This window comes from Pimephales promelas, chromosome 2 (genome assembly GCF_988280905.1).
Source record: "Pimephales promelas chromosome 2, fPimPro1.hap1.1, whole genome shotgun sequence".
Lineage (NCBI taxonomy): Eukaryota > Metazoa > Chordata > Actinopteri > Cypriniformes > Leuciscidae > Pimephales > Pimephales promelas.
This window is the reverse complement of record NC_142770.1, coordinates 37,365,295-37,384,553: the sequence shown is the minus strand read 5'-3', so window position 1 is coordinate 37,384,553 and position 19,259 is coordinate 37,365,295. Positions and strand designations below refer to the sequence as shown.

The 19,259-nt window shown below is 37.3% G+C and overlaps 2 long non-coding RNA genes across 5 annotated transcripts; one reads left to right on the top strand and one right to left on the bottom strand.

The window, feature by feature from the left end:
• Window positions 1–4,025: 4,025 nt before the first annotated feature.
• Window positions 4,026–6,288, bottom strand: LOC148997327 (uncharacterized). Of its 4 annotated transcripts, XR_016146244.1 has the most exons (6): window positions 6,080–6,288; window positions 5,541–5,595; window positions 4,957–5,080; window positions 4,617–4,656; window positions 4,427–4,489; window positions 4,026–4,324 (listed from the first exon to the last, which is right to left on the bottom strand). It is a non-coding gene; the product is annotated as an uncharacterized LOC148997327 (long non-coding RNA). The 4 variants fall into 4 exon arrangements; XR_016146250.1 differs by having other exon boundaries at window positions 4,030–4,324; window positions 4,957–5,585; XR_016146256.1 differs by lacking the exon at window positions 6,080–6,288 and adding an exon at window positions 5,862–6,054 and having other exon boundaries at window positions 4,030–4,324; window positions 4,957–5,595.
• Window positions 6,289–14,744: 8,456 nt separating this feature from the next.
• On the top strand, window positions 14,745–19,209 carry LOC148997326 (uncharacterized). The gene is made up of 3 exons (XR_016146267.1): window positions 14,745–14,811; window positions 18,601–18,727; window positions 18,845–19,209. It is a non-coding gene; the product is annotated as an uncharacterized LOC148997326 (long non-coding RNA).
• Window positions 19,210–19,259: the final 50 nt, after the last annotated feature.

Below are 19,259 nucleotides of genomic sequence, written 5' to 3'. Positions count from 1 at the left end.
AAGATTAAAGTGATTACTAATTATGTATTCCTCTCTAGAGCATAACTTTAGTGAACATTTGCATCTAAACTTTTTTTTTTCTTATATAGCATGGATGCCTCCTTTGATGATGATTCACTCGGGTAAATGACCGTCAAAAGCCAAATGCCAAAATGAGGAAAAATTGAGCTGGAAGGAAAGCCTCATCTTTGTTTATTTGCTCTGAAAGACATCAATAATGGTGAAGAGATAACATATGATTATGGAGGATATGACTTGCCATGGTGTTCTCGCTGTGGGCAGAAAAACGTGCAAGGTAGAATATTTTCAAATGTTATTAAAACAATTATACTATCATCATCCAGTTGCTTCAGATTTTTTCTGTCTTCCATCTTGTCCATGAGCCTGTCGCTCCAGCCTTGACAGGAAGTGAAGTCACATCTGAGGTCGATCCAAATCCGATATTGTGCATATACTATTCTGTTTTATTGTTTAGCCCCACAAAAGGCACAAAAGAAATTAATATTTAAGTCGTTAAATTCAAGTTCACGTAAACTTTTCTGTTCGCTGTGGCTGTCAGTCATTCTCCATTCAGTGTTCAAAGAGCGCGTCGAGTTCGGTTATGACAGTCAACACGATGACACTCTCAACAAGATTATTATTATTATTATTATACTTGATCTGTAGATTAAGGTTTTGCATAATACAACTTTTTCATGCTGAACTGTACTGCTGTACCTTAATCATGTTACTTTCTACCAGGTGTCTCTTAGATCACAAAACTACAGTAGTCACCGCACTACCCAGACAGCAAACTGACATTGAATCAACGTGGAAACGACGTCTCTCATGACATTGAAACAACGTTGATTTGCTCATCGAATTAACGTTGAACCAACGTCAGACTTGCGTCATTCTTCAAAGCTAAATAAAATCGAAAATTGGTTTGCTTTCATATTGTTGAAACAACGCGTTGATTTTCCGTTAGTTTTGAAAGAATGACGCGTCTGACGTTGGTTCAACGTTAATTCGATGAGCAAAACAATGTCAGATCAACGTTGTTTCGATGTCATATTTCCACGTTGATTCAATGTCAGTCTGCTATCTGGGTATAATTGTTCTTCATGTGCAAAGTAACTAATATTTAAAACTATTAAAAGAAAATGCTGAATAAACTATTGCATAGATAGTTAATGTATAATACACTGTCCATCAATATGTTTTCCCTTTGTTCTTTGAACTTTTCAATGCGGATTCGACACGCTGTGACTCATGTTGCTTCAAGCACATCATCCTGCGCTCGAGATGGAGCCTTTCACCTCATAATATTTTTGCACAATGAAATATTATTCATAGCATTTCTTGTACTGTCCTATCATATGTTACTGCCTCATTAAACAGCTGCGCTATAAATATTAAAAAAATCTTACTTTTATATCCTAAACGTTTTTTTTTTATCTTTTTGATTTTTTTATCTTATTTATCATGAATGTATTTTACTTCAATACAAAGATCAATGTGTAACGGTTTACCTGCTTTAGTACACTTATAGTCTGTTATTTGTTCCCCACTAAATATATATATATATATATATATATATATATATATATATATATATATATATTTTACTAAATGTTCAGATTTTATAAAATTATTGTGCACTCGTGATTTTTCTAGAGTAGATTTTACTGCAGAATTATCCTCTAATCTAGTTTATAATAGCAGTTTTGCTATAGAGTATGATCATATATTTTTGTAGTTGTTAAAGTTGTCTATATTACATAGATTGTGTGTTGAACTGATAATCACTCTTCTGTGTGTTAAACACAGGGTGATAAAATACTTATTACTTCATACTTCTACTTAATAAAATAAAGAATTGCACTGGTATCAGACCGGTATCAGTCGATACTCAGAAATTTTTATATCAGATCGGATCGGTTCCCGAAAAAAAATTGTAGCAGTGTATCCCTATCCTTTATCACGCTTAAAGGGCGACCTGTGGGCGATGGGATTGCAGGGGGCAGCTCGTCAGACTCTGCTACCAAGACAAGTGGCTTAGTAAAATGTTGGTGAACCATATTAATCAGACCTGCAAACTTTTCGGCGATAATTGCCGTTTTGGGTCATTTAAGTGAATCACATAGAACCGGAGAGTAATTTATTTGGGGGGTTGGGGTTTTCATTTCTTGTCCTCAAAACAGAGCACTAATCTGTTTATTTTTAAGTGTTTATGGTATTATTTTATACGGAATTATTTATAATTCTGATGAGAATACAGTTCCTCATCAACACAGAACGTTTAGGGAACGTTAGAGAACGTTAGTTTATGGTTCTCTAAAGGTAAGTTTGAACCAAACCAAAAACTAACGTTTAGGGAACGTTCCCTCAGGGTTATAAAGTTCCCTAAATGTTAAGGGAACCAACCAACTAAAACGTTCTCCTGTGGTTGCACTATACCTCTACACAGCATTCCCGTTTGGTTGTTCCGAGTGCGGTTTTGAAATGTTTATAAACCAGCTCCATCAAATCCATTTAAACATTTTAAACCACCACTGTTTGTGAGTTTTACGTAGGATTAAACAAATAATAATAGTTATAAATATTTTTTATAAAAGGTAATAAAAATATTTTTAATAATATTTTTCTGCTATCACTGTTAGAATAACTTACATTCATTCATTTACTGTTGGCATTCCTGTACCATCGAGCAAATAAGGATGTGTAATGTCACACACTGTAGCATTATACATTATACATTTGCAACAGTACATTTAAAAAACAAACTCCATGTATAATATCCAAGGAAAGAAGCAAAGAGATAAAAAAAAAAACAGGGAATGTGAAGATGACGTCACGCCCACTGCATGAAAAGTGGGATTTTCGTCCCCGTAAACTGTCGGAAATCTCCCTAATTTTCGGCAGTTAACGACAATTTACAGACTGTGAACGTCGCGTTCCACTGTGCCACATATTGACGGAAACGAACCATGACGTATGCATGGAGCGCTCGCGGAGGTGTGAATGGCCCTAATTAGTATGAATAGCAGCACTGCGCGCGCCTTGCCAGAGAATGGCTTGAATTTCCTCACTCAGTATTGGTTGAAATTCACTACATTTAAACAAGATAATCACTCGTGATTGGTTGGCAGATCTGTTATTATTGGTCAGCTTACATAAAATTATAATAATTATTATTTATTTATATATATTCATATGATATGCTATTATGTTGTATATTCATGTCATTGTTATCCTATGGACTAAACTATTATTACCATCAAGGACATGAATTTATTGAGGAAAGGAACATATGCCAGATACTGTTTATTCAAAGAAATAGCTTTATTAGAACAAACACACAATGTACAAAGCATAGGAGAACATCTTCAAAGCACAGAAAACATCTCCTCCACCCTCTGGAAACATGGGATAACATACATACAGCACTACAGTTATACAAATAAATCAATAATATATTGTATCTTTATTCAAAAATAAATTGCCCTGAATGGCATCAGAATTGGGCACCAGAGATATCAAACACAATGTACAGTGGAGGCAGAATTGTGAACAAATAATAAGGATGTAATTTATAGGGATAGTTCAGTTTTTGAAATTAATTTTTGATATGTTTTAGCTTACCTCAAGGGCATCCAAGATGTAGGTGTCTTTGTTTCCACAATATTTTTAAATTTTGATATTTTTAGGTCAAACCGTTCTTGTCTGTCAGTCATATAATGGAGGTCTATGGTCACCACCTCAAAGAGCATGCACAGAGAAGTCCAACTTAAACATGATTTAATGACTAATAAATTAAGTACACATTGATGGCCTAAGACACGAAACGAGCGATTTGTGAGAGAAAACAAACAGTTTATATATATATATATATATATATATATATATACACACACTGTTCATTTTCTCACACAAACCGCTCGTTTCGTATCTTAAGCCATCAATGTGTACTTACAGTTACGAGTCATTAAATCATGTTTAATCTGGATTTCTCTGTGCATGCTCTTTTAAGAGATCCCCATAGATTTCCATTATATGACTGACAGACAAGAATGGTTTGACGTAAAAATATAAAAATTGAAACTACTGTGGAAACAAAGACACCTACATCTTGGATGCCCTTGAGGTAAGCTAAAACATATCAAAAATTAATTTTAAAGTGAACTATCCCTTTAAAACTCTTAATTCAAGTCCTGTAGGCTCATCGGGGCGTAGTGAACCCTCCACCTCCAAGTCTTTGCGACACGTGCTTGAGGTGCTCACACACGTTCACCTTGATGTACATACACCTCAGTGGCTATGGAACCAAATTTCATGATCCCTTCTGCAAAGTTGAAAAAGACCAATGATTTAGATGTATGCAAAGACAATCTGCCCCAAGTCCCCACATTTGTAAGCAAAAATATGTTTCCTTTGCATCCACTACCTGGTTTCCTTCAGGCGATGGCGGATGTCGACCAGTAGTTTTTCAGGACATTTTTCTGGAACACTGAAATAAACAAACACATTTGGTGAGGTTTGCAATGCTCTAATTAGAATAGCAAAGTTTGCTAGCTCACAAGAGAGAAGGTGTCTATTAAAAGTGTCTTCTCCACTGCCAATAGATCAATACTTACCAGTCTCAGTCACTGCATCTCCCAGTCTCAGTCACTGCATCTACACCACAAAAAATGTTATACAAGTTATTATCAAATGATGAAACTGAACATATTTATAAGATGATAAATAATAAATCTGCAATATTGTAACAATTAGAGATACATCTATAAAACTTGGTGAACTGCAAAGTACTTTGATTAAAATTGCGGCCTTAATTGTAAAAAAATTCTAAATTACTTGATTTCTTGTTCAAAGCAATGTGTACACTGTGTAACAGGCATCCAGGGTCATATGACCACCACCTGAATAGCAAAATAATCCTAAATGAGCTTAATGTGAACGCAGCCGACAACTCACCGTGCCTGTCATGTGCTGAGATCACTGCGCTGTACTCTTTTATCATGTCTGGACCTGGGCGGGGGACTGGGGGCATCACTACGGGATCGGTCTTCATGGATTTATTAGTTCCATATGGTTATACCTGAAATTAAAATAATTTTGTAATTATAATACGTTTCCTGTTGTGTTAGTATATGTGCACTGGAAGCCTCAGCACACAAACAAATTCCTTATGTGTGCAAGCACACTAGATAATAAAGCTCTTTCTGATTCAGATTCAAAGTAATAGCAGTGATTTGAAGACTGTGTGCCTCGCACGTGCCGTGACCCATCATGTCTGGACCTGAAGGTGTGCCTCGAACAATCTCTGTGCAGGACCTGATGGTGAATCGAACACTGGACCTAGTAACATTTAAACTTGGCCAAACATTTATGAACATAACATGCCATGTTCCAGTTCTCTTTGGCGTTTTCACCACTGTCTTACTCTCAAAGTCATCCGTAAACACAGACGTTAATACCAAATTAGTTTAGTTTTACTGTTTATTTGACTGGGGCCTGATCAAAAGAAAAGAGGATGAGATCACAACACGTAACGTTACCTTGTTTAGGTGTTTTTTCTTCTATCAGGGAAGGGCACCTCACTCCTTACAGCACCTGAGAGACAAAACAAATGCGTTAACAAACATCACAAACAGATGGAGTTAAAGATTTCACTCCATCACACAACAGCGTTGCAGTTTTACAAACGAGGATAGCCTACACTAGAGCATACAAGCACATTACGAACTTTGAGTTTGTATGATCCTGGCACATATAATTTTTCCATAATTTCTGACGATATTCAGAGTAAACGCATCGGGAAAAGCCCGTTGAACACCCAATACGAGTTAGTTTGATTACTAGCAAAGAATGGTAGCTACCTAGCAGCCAGATAACAACGTGCAAAATACAATTTAGTGTCAAGAATTAAGAGCAGCAAGCTAACGCAAAACAAAAAAACTGTGCCGTTAAGGTTAACGCCCTTGAACATTCGCGGCAGTAATCACAGCAGGTTTGTGAAGTTTAAGACAATAACGCTAAACTACCAAACACTATAAGTAGACATGGACATAGAATTCACTAGATTGGACGAACTTACCTTCAATTTAGAGGAGATGGGTTCACCAGTGATCATGACAGCGATGCGGGCTGAATATCTGTGCCGTTATTTTCTGCTTCCTTTATTGGGGTTTTGCATCTGTGCCGTTATTTTCTGCTTGAAAAACCAACCATGTGAAAAACACGCTGAATCGCGCCGCTCGCGCCACATGGCTCGCATGTTGCCTCGGCCTATCAGAGTGGCTGGCGTTACAGGTGAGTAACCCCAGAGTGCACTCTGGACGATGGGGTGGGGCGACACTTTTGGGTGGAGCGACACGTGTCGCCCTGCCCCTATTTTCCTGTTCCCGCCTTTGCCATTTTCCTCCGACCCCCCAGGGGGCAGTTTGCGATAAAAGGCAACAGCGGCAGCATTAACGAACGAACGACACTCCAAGTTGATTGTAATTCCAAATGGTGAGTAAAACTGGTTGTGTGGATTTATATAAACATATTTAAAAATGTACCATGATGTTCGTGAATCAAATGTGGAATAGTTTCATTCTGAAAGAATGTCATGAATAAAGACACAGGTAATTGAATCTTGAAGAACTTGCTCTGTTATACAATAGCAATATGTTTAGTTTTTTTAAAGCTATGTTTATTTATGTTCATTATGTTTACTTTAGATCGAGAGCAATAAATTACTGAATTGTTAAAGTTTGAATGAATTAATAATTTCTAATTTTTTTATGAATAATTGTTGATTGTGTAGTGGGTCTGAGCGTACAGCACGAGCAAGCACCTGCAGCTCGGTAGCAGAGAGGTTTGGAGCTGAATCCTGCATTAGAGAGAGCCCTGCATTGAAAGTGGAGATGTTTTGTGATACAGCAAAAAGACAAGATCCCACATCGACAACTTCCGCTTCTTCAAACAGAGGTTTGACTTCTTGACAAAAATAGAGTATCACATATTTGTTTGGCATAATCCTCTCCATGTAAGGCAAGGCAAGGCAAGGCAAGTTTATTTATATAGCACATTTCATACACAATGGCAATTCAAAGTGCTTTACATAGAAGAAATTAAAATAATCAAAAGAAATCAGAATAATTAAAACAGTTTAGAATAAAAAAATAAGAAATAATGAAAAATAAAAATTATGATAAAAATAAAATACAATAAATTAAAACAATTTAGAATAAAATGAAGTGCAGTAACAGTCGGACGAACAGTGGCACAGTGCTCATTCAGTAAATGCACAGCTAAACAGATGTGTTTTGAGTCTTGATTTGAATGTGACTACTGTAGGAGCACACCTGATCTCTTCTGGAAGCTGGTTCCAGCTGCGGCTGGCATAATAGCTAAAAGCAGACTCTCCATGCTTAGAGTGAACCCTTGGTATTTCTAGCTGATGTGATCCTAATGATCTGAGTGATCTGTTGGGTTTATATTCAGTGAGCATATCTGCAATATATTGAGGTCCTAACCCATTAAATGATTTATATACCAGTAATAATACTTTAAAATCAATCCTAAATGTAACTGGGAGCCAGTGTAAAGACCTGAGGACTGGTGTGATATGTTCATATTTTCTGGTCCTGCTCAGAATCCTGGCAGCAGCGTTTTGTATGAGCTGCAACTGTCTTATGGTCTTTTTTGGAAGGCCAGTGAGGAGGCCATTACAGTAATCCACCCTGCTGGTGATGAAAGCATGCACAAGTTTCTCTAAGTCTTGACTGGAAACAAAGCATCTAATTCTTGAAATATTTTTCAGATGATAGTATGCTGATTTAGTTATTGCTTTGACATGACTATTGAAACTAAGGTCTGACTCTAGTGACACACCAAGATTCCTGACTTGATTTTTAGTTGTTAGACCCCTAGCGTCAAGGTATGCATTCACCTTGAGAACTTCATCTTTGTTTCCAAATGCAATAACTTCAGTTTTGTCTTTGTTTAACTGCAGAAAGTTTTGACACATCCAACCGTTTACTTCATCAATGCATTGGCACAGGGAGTTAATGGGGCTGTAATCGTTAGGCGATAGGGCTAAGTAGAGCTGTGTGTCGTCTGCATAGCTGTGGTAAGCGATTTGGTTCTTTTTCATTATTTGGCTCATTGGGAGCATATACAGGTTGAATAGGAGTGGCGCAAGAATCGAGCCCTGAGGGACTTGGATGTCCACTCAGACTTATGTTCTCCCATACTCACAAAATAACCTCTCCCTTCTAAGTATGAGCTGAACCATTTTAGGACTATCCCAGAAAGCCCCACCCAGTTTTCCAGCCTGTCAAGAAGTATGTTGTGATCAACAGTGTCAAATGCAGCACTGAGGTCGAGTAGTACCAACACGGATAATTTGCCTGTATCAGTATTTAAGCGAATGTCGTTTATTATCTTTATGAGAGCTGTCTCCGTGCTGTGATGCGATCGGAAACCAGATTGAAAATTGTCAAAATATCCATTTGAGCTTAAGAATTTGTTCAGCTGATTGAAGACAACCTTTTCAATGATCTTGCCTATGAAAGGAAGATTTGAGATCGGTCTATAATTGCTCAAGATGGTCTTATCCAGATTGCTCTTTTTCAGGAGGGGCTTGACAACTGCAGTTTTCAGGGAGTTCGGAAAATTCCCAGAGCGAAGTGAGGCATTTACAACTTCTAGGAGATCTGCTTCTAAACAGTTTAACACACTTTTGAAAAAAGATGTGGGAAGTGTGTCAAGGGCGCAGGTGGATGTTTTAAGGTGCTGTACGGTTTCTACCAAAATTGTGTCATCAATTTCTTCGAAATCAGACATAGTAACTACTTTCTCAGGTTGTGGTCTGATCTGCCTGACCCCAGAGCAACTCAAGGATGTGCTGATCACCTTTCTGATGTTATTGATTTTCTCAGAGAAGAAAGAAGCAAACTCACTGCACTTGCTGTCTGAGAGCATTTCTATGGGAATCTGGCTCGGGGGGTTTGTCAGTCTCTCTACAGTAGCAAAAAGAGTGCGTGTGTTGTTTATATTGCTGTTTATAATATTTGAGAAGAAAGTCTGTCTGGCTTTGCCTAGTTCCCCATTGAAAGCGTGGATGCTGTCTTTGTAGATGTTGTAATGGACTACAAGTTTTGTCTTCCGCCACATGCGTTCTGCTTTTCTGCATTGTCTTTTCATATTTTGCACAGCTGTTGAGTTTCTCCAAGGTGCTTTTTGTCTGCCACTATTCTTCCTGACTTTCACAGGAGCAATATCATCAATTACACTCTTAACTTTTGAGTTAAAAGAATCAAGGAGAAAATCAACAGAGTCAGCAGATATGCTTGGTTTTAAAGCTATAGCCTTCATAAATAGCACACCAGTGTTTTCATTTAAGCATCTCTTCTTGACAGACACAGCTCTAGCTTCAACGGCAGGAGAGATTAATATATCAAAGAAAATACAGAAATGATCAGACAGTGCTACATCCTTAATAACGATCGATGAGATGTTTAAACCCGTACTGATAAGTAAATCTAGAGTGTGTCCACGATTGTGTGTGGGACCGTGTACATGCTGTGTCAGATCAAAAGTTTTTAAAACAGTTTTGATTTCTTTTGCCATATTGTTTTCTGCGTTATCTATGTGAATGTTAAAATCTCCAGCAATGGCAAAACAGTCAAACTCAGAGGCAATTGTTGATAGCAATTCAGTAAAATCCTCAGCAAAGGCTGGAGAGTATTTTGGAGGCCTGTAAACAATGATAAGTAAAATACGTGGAGCACCTTTTAACACAATACCCAGATATTCGAAAGAGGGGTAATTCCCAAATGATATTTGCTTACATTGATAAACATCTTTAAAAAGAACAGCTAAGCCGCCACCTCTCTTACCCGCTCTGCAGACACTCATATAAGTAAAGTTAGGAGGGGATGTTTCGTTTAGGACCGTTGCACTACAGCTGTCTTCTAGCCAAGTTTCAGTTAGAAACATAAAGTCCAGGTTGTGTGTGGTTATTAAGTCATTGACTAGAAGTGATTTATTTTTAATGGAGCGGATGTTTAAAAGTGCTAACTTTATAGTCTTACTTTTTGTCCCCACAGCAGTCTTAGTTTGGCGTGTAATGGGCACCAGATTAGATGGGTTTGCTGTACGGCTGTTGAAGGCCTTAGATTTTCTATCATGTAAATGAACAGCAATAGAGAAAGATTCAGGCACACTGGGTTCCCGCTTGTTCTGTAAACATTTGATAAAGTTATTGTTTTCATAGCAAGGAACCGAGATATTTCACTTAGAGCTAGTATCAGTTGTTTTTGGTTCACCTCGAGCCGATGGGGGAGGCTGTGGGCCCTGGCGCTGTGGCAGAGGCCGAAGAGCTCTCCGAGGGGAGGGAGGGGGAGGGCGAGCTGGGCCCGAAAGCTTTGGGGGTTTTGGGGCCTGCCGTTTTTTGGTTGGAATCTGGGGGCTTGCAGCAAAAGAGTGTGATAGTTTGGTTCCAGCAGACACCAGTTGTTCCATTTTCTCTGAGAAGCACAGAAGTGGAGATGCTGGAGAGAGTGATAACGTGTCAGGTGAGATGGGCTGTTGCTCTGGTGTTATTGGAGGGTGTAAAATGCTGTCCTGGTTTCCCTCGTTGTTTTCCAGAAAGTCGTCCTTGGGAGCTGAATCTGGGAGCAGTTCTGATATGTCACAGTCTGTCTGTGGTGAGCTCTGTGGGCAGAGCTCTGCTGAGATTGTATCCGTGAGCAGAGGTTGTTGTTGTGGCTGAGTGGTGTTATCATTGTCCTTGTGTGATGTGTCAGCAATATGTCCATTCAGGTGCTGAAATGAAGTCCTGTGGTCTTTCATACTATGTCCAGGTGTGTGAGTGCCATTCAGGTTGAATGGATTGGCACACACAGCAGAAGGATGATGGAGGGAGAAGTAGATATTGTCCTTTAGTACTCTTGAACCAAGTTTGTTTGGGTGATGGCCATCCCGTTGAAACAGTTGCCTCTGACTCCAGAAAAGATTGAAGTTGTCAATAAAGTTCACTCCTTTTATATTGCAGGTTTTTTGCAGCCATGTGTTGAGCCCAAGCAACCGTGAAAACCTGTTTGTTCCTCTTGCTGGGAGTGGTCCACTGATGAATGTTTCAACTTTCAGTCTTTGAAGTGTTTCAAAAAGTTCATTGAAATCCTTCTTAAGGAGTTCCGACTGCTCTTTATGAATATCGTTCTTCCCCACATGAATGATGAGTCGATTTGCAGTTTTATGTTTCACCAGAATGTTCTGAAGTTCCCTGTTTACATCAGAAGTTGTTCCTTGTGGAAGACAGCATGTAGTTGTATCCCTGATACTAATGTTTCTGATTATGGAGTCGCCCACTATCAGAGTCCTGGGCCCCGCTGTGCTCTGAGCTGAGTGCCGCTGTCTGCTCGACCTTGAGCGCCGGTTAGCATCAGCGTTAGCTACAGGCTGACTCAGTCTGTGTTCGATCACATTCGTCAAATTCAGGGATTCCTCATTCATTAATACTTCGAATCTGTTCTCAAGATGAATAGGCGGTGGTAGGAGACCAGTGGTTGCAATCCTGGTCAGAGTCATATCTGGGGTAGATGATGCTACTGCTAAAATATGTGGTGCTCGTGACAATCTGATGTCTCGAGTGCCTTTGGGTCTCGCTCCCTGTTTGTGCCATCGATTTGTAAGTCGATCGGCTTGTTTCTCTACAGTCAGTATAGCTTGTCGAGGAGCACTAGATTCATGGGACTCACCGGCTGTGCGCTGAGGGCGTCCACGACGGAGCTCTGTTGTGCCTTCCGTCTGATTTGTCGGTCCCGAATTTAACTTTGTTTCAAGAACTGCAATCCTTTGTAAAAGTCTGTGGCAGTTAGAGCAGCAAGTAGATTCCCGAAGAGGCATTTTCTTATCCTTATGAATGTAGGGAGTTGTGTTTTCTCTTCCCCGGAATGTAAGCAGTGAGAGGCTGGTTGAATAAAAGTGTGAAGTACTTTTTAAGTAATCCCAGCGTCTGAGCACTGTGCTGATTTGCTGAAGTTAAAATTAGGTGAAAAGGAGATAAAATATATAAAAAATATTAAAGCGATAGAGCAAAGCGCGGAGCAGTAAGCAGGAGCGTCCGAACAGTAGCTGAGCAGGAAGTCAGGAAGAGTAATCTGTTCTATCTGGTAATATCTTTATTGCTTTATAAGGATCTCTTCCAAACACGGAGACCAAAAACCAAATGGATACCCAGCCAACACAGTCATGTGGGGCCCACATTGGTTTGACCTGGGCTATCTAACTGGGACCCAGCCAGTTTTGTCCAAGGTTTCCATGGTGGCCCCAGATGGGTTTGCCCAGATGAAATGAACACTGCTCAGTGTGCACACTACAGGCTGTTAAATGTAACACTGAATCAGTGTGGGAGTTAACGAAATAATTAATTGATTGAATAATGATTGAGCATTATTGATGAACACCTGATTTTAATAAGCAGAATCACTGAAGACAAGAGAAGCACAAGAACTAATTGCAGCCACAGCCTTAAATGAAATCAACTGAAGATACAGTACATTCAATCTCATAAGATCTGATTACACAACTCCACAAACAGCATTACCAGCTTCACTTATTACTAACCAGATTTACTTTATTTCTGGTAGACATCTACAAAAGTTCCTATTGAAAATTAACTGAGGTTAAGATGTTAATTATTTACTGAATATAATAGTTTGGTTTGATGCCACCATTATAGTGATCAGTGTTTGCTTTAGTTGGGCTCTTGACTTTTTAACATTAGCTTCTCTCTGCTCAGTTGGATCTGATTGTTATGTTGAGAACAGCAAAAGAAAATGCAATCAGATGCTATAAACTGATTGATGAGTAGAATATAATCAAGTAGTGGCTTAACTTATCAGGATGTTATTCCAAATATGTTATTCATTTTGTTTTATTGTTGTGATTCAACAGCAAGAGAACCAGCACATTTTTTTCAAATGATTTTTAAAACACCATTTACACATTTTGTGTAGGGCTGGGCGATATATTGAACGATATTGTTATGCGCATCTCATCAGTAAAGCCGGTTCCTTGATTAGTAGTAAATCACCTTCACCTGCTTTCAGATGGAAGATATGATGCAGATATGAGTGTTAAATTAACACTCAAGAGTGTTAAAGTTAATGAGATAATTAAGTGATTAATTTAGTGATGATTGAGCATTATTGAAGACATCTGATGATAACAAGCAGAATCTCTGAAGGAGAAAATCACAAATTGTAAGCCACCGTTATGGAGATCAGTGTTTGCTTTAGTTGGGCCCTTGACCCTTATACTTTCACTTTAAATTTTGTTTGTTTGCTGTTATTGATTTATAACAGTCAACTGAACATAGAAAAGTATGATCTGATAGTGTTAGTTATGTTGTGGCATAATCATGCTGTGTTCCGAAAACTGAAACTTATTCAGATGATTTGGTTAAATTTGTTAGGAACAGCTCTGGGATAATGGAGAGTGTGATTATCAATAATTTCTTATAATCCAAAACGTTTAATATAAATTGTTCTGATCAAATAACTTTCAACAGAATTTATTTAGAAACACAGACATCAATAATCAGCCTGTGAATCTCAACAGTGGTGGCAATAATAGTCCTTGTTGCAGTGGCTGCTGCCAATCACAACTCATTAATGGCTCCCATCATGCATTGCGGTATGAATAAATTATGATCTGAATTGCCTATGTAATGTACTTTTCCTAATTGAATATTCTGCTCGTCACCGTTGTAGAGAAGCATTGACTGAATCTTGAGGTCTGTGTGTGCCTAAAAGAGAGATTTTTTTAAACAACTTTTAAGAAATCCATTATATTATATCTCAAACTCTGGATATTTATGCAGAATCACAATTATACTGTAACCAACAGCAGAGACCACAAAGATAAAGTTATAATGATGATTGTCATAATATAACTAAAACCATTAGATCATTTGTTTTCTTTGTTCATCTGGCAGTTATAACTCAGATAAAACAGCCAAACAAAATCTAAAGTTAATAATATAAGGGTCAAGAGCCCAACTAAAGCAAACACTGATCACCATAACGGTGGCTTACAATTTATGATTTTCTCCTTCAGTGATTCTGCTTTAGGTGTCTTCAATAATGCTCAATCATCACTCAATTAATCACTTAATCATCTCATTAACTTTACCACTCTTGAGTGTTAATTTAACACTCATATCTGCATCATATCGTCCATCTGAAAGCCACTACTACATTATATTCTACTCATCAATCAAACTATTATTTTCAATAAATAATCAACATCTTAACCTCAGTTAATTTTCAATAGGAACTTTTGTAGACGTCTACCAGAAATAAAGAAAATCTGGTTAGTAATAAGTGAAGCTGGTAATGCTGTTTGTGGAGTTGTGTAATCAGATCTTATGAGATTGAATGTACTGTATCTTCAGTTGATTTCATTTAAGGCTGTGGCTGCAAGTAGTTCTTGTGTTTCTCTTGTCTTCAGTGATTCTGCTTATTAAAATCAGGTGCTCATCAATAATGCTCAATCATTATTCAATCAATTAATTATTTCATTAACTCCCACACTGATTCAGTGTTACATTTAACAGCCTGTAGTGTGCACACTGAGCAGTGTTCATTTCATCTGGGCAAACCCATCTGGGGCCGCCATGGAAACCTTGGACAAAACTGGCTGGGTCCCAGTTAGATAGCCCAGGTCAAACCAATGTGGGCCCCACATGACTGTGTTGGCTGGGTAATAGGACCAAGCCAGCAGTTACACCTGAATCTGAACTTAAGTGTGGAAATGTCAAGAGTTCTACAGGTAACCGACTTGTAAACTTGTACTTCTTAGCGTTGCAGTGGTATGAGATTTTCACAGTACAAAAGCAGTTTCAGAAATTATTGTGGTTTAATGGTATATGGTCCTGCTCAATCAAATGTGAGAGTCATTTTTAAATATTTTATGTTTTTAAAAATAGTTTGCCATTGGATCATTTTTTACTCCTACTCCAATAACAATAAATATTATTACTTAATTATTTCTGTAAGTCCTTTTACTTTAGTACAGCTTTTGGATATTCTGCCCACCTCTGCTGTCACACCACAGTGATTTTCAAAACTGCATTTACTGTTTGAATTGTGTGATAAAAGTAACATAATTTGAGACTTTTTGCTTTATTTTTGACTAGATACAAAGCTCATCACATTTTACATCCGTAAATTGTGGATGGAAGGGATGCAATAAATAGTGTTTAGTTGGGCAACTACTGAAAATAGCATAGGCTAAAACATTGATCTCGGGATTTAAGGTTTGATATAGAGCAATAGTACATTACAGTACTGTAAATAATCAAATGTGTGAGATATAACTCTTTTAAGCATGAAACTGTCATACTGCTGCAACCCTACTATAATATACTGTATAAAAGTTAGTATGCATAGTGATCTTAAAACATTAGTCACATTAAAGTGCAGTAGTAAAGACTGAACTTTAAACATGTTGTTACATACTGATGGTAGGTTAAATTTTAATTGTTATTGTAGTTAATTATTGTAAGTTATACCCTGCTCATTTTCTTGCACTTTGTGAATTGTAACAGTACACTCTATACATGGCTTTGGGGCTCCGATTTGATTTTACAGAGTTATGTCATTACCTCATTACATATTTCACGTTAAATAAACAGACATGCATAATTGTTTATTATTATTATTATTATTTTTTAAATTCAGGATGACATGCCCCTGATCAGGAGGTGGTGGTGTGCTCTCATACTGGACAACTTCACTCTGCAAATGCATGTAGCTGTTTGCATGTTCCTACATTAAACTTTAGTTTATGTACTACATCTACCAATGTACATGCCTACCTCTTGTCATTTGTTTTTCTTGGCACTCAACCTTACAAAAGGCAATGTCTTCGGAGAGATTAAGGTCATTTATTGTGCACATACATTCATTAAGCAATTTCTTTGAATAGTTTTATGGTAAAACTTCCATTTGTTGGTGAAACAATGGAGTTATTTGTCATTGTTCAAGACAGGCATGTTAAGGGAGGGCTTTAGTGAAGCGCTGCAGAGCTTCTGTCCTAACGGTGGAAACACAGTGTGATTTTGTGCTTGGTGCTACAGGTCCAAGGCTATTAACACCGCCCGACCCTTGAAAGCCCTGGCTCACACTGGCCCGACAGTGGGGAAAGCAGCTAATGTGTGTTGGAGCGATATTTATTTTAATATTATCGTTATAAGAGAATATTAATCTATTTATTATTTTATTCAGAGCATGCAGTTATGACAACAATATATCACACTGTTAGACCTTACCAGGTTTTTTACAGTAAAATACTGGCAACAGGCCAAATTCTGACACTATCATACCATTTTCCATTAAAACAGTAATATACCGTAGAAAACAAAACCTACAGGAATATACTGTGAATTAATAATTGACACTCAGACTGTGTTCATAATCACATTCACACCCTATACCATCATTCACAATTCCCTACATTAGTTCACTAATATAGTCCACTTGAATGAAAAGAAGTGAGTGAATTGAGACACTGATGAACACCTGATAAGCAGAATCACTGAAGGACAGAGAAACAAGAACTGAAAAAGAGAAACACAAGATCTACAACTGACTTCCAGCAACACAGAGTGTGAAAACAGTTTACAAACCAGTTTAACATTATTTATTTCATACATGTACAAAAGTTCTTGTTGAGAATTTAATTAATAATAAAGTTTTTGTCACCATAATGGAGATTGGTATTTGCTTTAGTAGGTCTCTTATCCCTGGACTTGTTACATTCATCTCTTTTTGACTGCTGTAACAGTGAGTTTTAAAACACAATTGTTGTAGCAAGAAAAAGTCATGAGGAAGTTGATCTGTGATCTGGTGTTGTTGGCTTTTGCGATGATGTCATGATCATTCTGGATATGTCTGATTTTCAGATCTTTCCTGTATATACTCTTTGAATATATGGGTATATAATATGAAACTTACATTAAGTTATGAGTATAAAATAAATCTGTGAATCTACAACATGACATCAATATGTTGGTTAATCATGTCTTCTGAATAATATTCTAAGTATATAAAAAAGAAAAATAATATCCTGCTTGAGTCAGACACACACAGACATCAACAATTATAATATTCATCTCAATAATGGTAACATTCAAAAGTTTCATGCAGCAGTGCATGCTGGGTTACAGGATAGTATAAAACTCCTAGCATGCACTGCTGCATGAATAAAAAAAAATATACTGCCACCATCATTGAGATTAATGTGCTAAATTTTGATATCTTTGTGGTTCTACAAGACAATGTAGCTCTTTTTTGGTTTATGTATGATGTGTTAAAAAAAAGAGTCATAATTTATTGCTGTGTTTTCACGGTGGTGGTAATGCAACACTTTTGGTTGAGGATTAAACTCTGAACGAGTGAGAATGATTTTTTTTTTTACTAAATGAACAGACAATATGATGATTTACATATTTTGAAAAATCAAATCATTACTAAACTGTGTGTCTGCACAAGTGTGACTTGCTTAAACACAGCTCACAGCGTCTAAAGAAAATCTCGTGTTACAGCGTCAGCATACCAACTAAAGCAAACACTGATCTCTATAATGGTAACTTCAAACCAAACATTTTCAATTAAACATCTCAACAACATCTTCTATAGATGTATGACAGAAATAAAGCCATACTGGTTAATAATAAGTGTAATAATGTGTAATGGCTGAAGTCAGTTGTAGTTCTTGTGTTTCTCTATTTTCTGTTCTTGTTGTTCCTCTTTCCTTCAGTGATTCTGCTTGTTAACAGCAGGTGTTCATGCTCAACAATCACTTACATATTCCCTTAATTATCTCACTGCATGTCTGCATCAATGTTAATTTTACTCTTTGAAGTGTGAATTTTCCTGTGGGGTAGAAAGGGTTAACAGTGTAAGATAAAAAGACACTCCCGCAAAATGTATTTTAACAGTAATAAACTGTAAGTTATAAAACAGGTTTATACTGGCAACACTGTTGCCAGTAGTTTACTGTAAAATCATGTTTTTTGGGTCACCGTTGTGCTGAAGAGTAGAGCCTGTGCTTCAGTCCAGGAGAAGATCTACAAACATTGATGATATGCTGCATGTTGCTTTATTTAAAAGGCACTGTCTGTGTTGGTTGCAGAATCTGGTGGAAATCTTTATTTACAAAAGTTCATTTTTATTGTTTCTAATTAAATAAGTTCACAATAATACCTTGCTCACATTATTAATGCATTATACATTTAGTTGATTCTTTTAAGTTTGTTTCTGCAAGTTAAGTTAGTTAACTCAAGTTTTAGTCCATTTTTACAGTAAATAACTGGCAACACTGTTGCCAGTTATTTACTGTAAAAATGCACTAAAACTAATAAGTTGTATTTTTTTTTAGTTAACTCAAGTTTTAGTGCATTTCTACAGTAAATAACTGGCAACAGTGTTGCCAGTATTTTACTGTAAAAAAAACCTGGTAAGGTCTAACAGTGCAGGTTTGTCTGAACCAAGGTTTATATTTTTTTCAACAACATTTATATACAAGTATAAATAACAATGTTTTTTGTTTCAACAGCTTCCCCATGAAATAATAGCAACTGGTGATTCTGCATATTTGATGCTTTCACTGGTATGCAGATGGTTTAGGGATGTGGTCACAAATGAAATTTTCCAGAAAGCAGCACACTTTGCCTGGCTAGACTGTAATATGTTTTTTTCTGTTCAATGTACATTTCTTGGATTGAAATTTGTGGTATGTGACATTTAAACTTGAATCTCCACACTTATATCTTTTCTGTATTTTGTCTTTACATTTTAAGGTGTGGTCAACTGGAAAAAAAATTCTCCGGACTACTGTGATGAGTTTCGCCGGATCTACAGCTTCAGGGAATGCTTGGAGCTTTTTTTAAGTCCTATCCACCAGGGTACAGGGGAAGAGGAAGACGAGGGGAACTGCTGGGCTTTTACTCCGAAGATCTTTGTACAGGATTTTTCTCGCAGGATTGTTTTTTTGCTGCAGGAAATGAATTTCTGTAAAACTCAAAACTTGTAGATTGGAATTGGCTTTATGCCCAGCTGCACTACTTCCTGAACTTCAGCCAGCTCCCTTGTTTCCTGTCTGCCATTATTGGCCAAATTGATTAATTCAGGCGTGTCTGATTATTGTTGCCATGACTACTGAGGTCAAGCACAACTGAATTAATCAATTTGACCAATAATGGCAGACAGGAAACA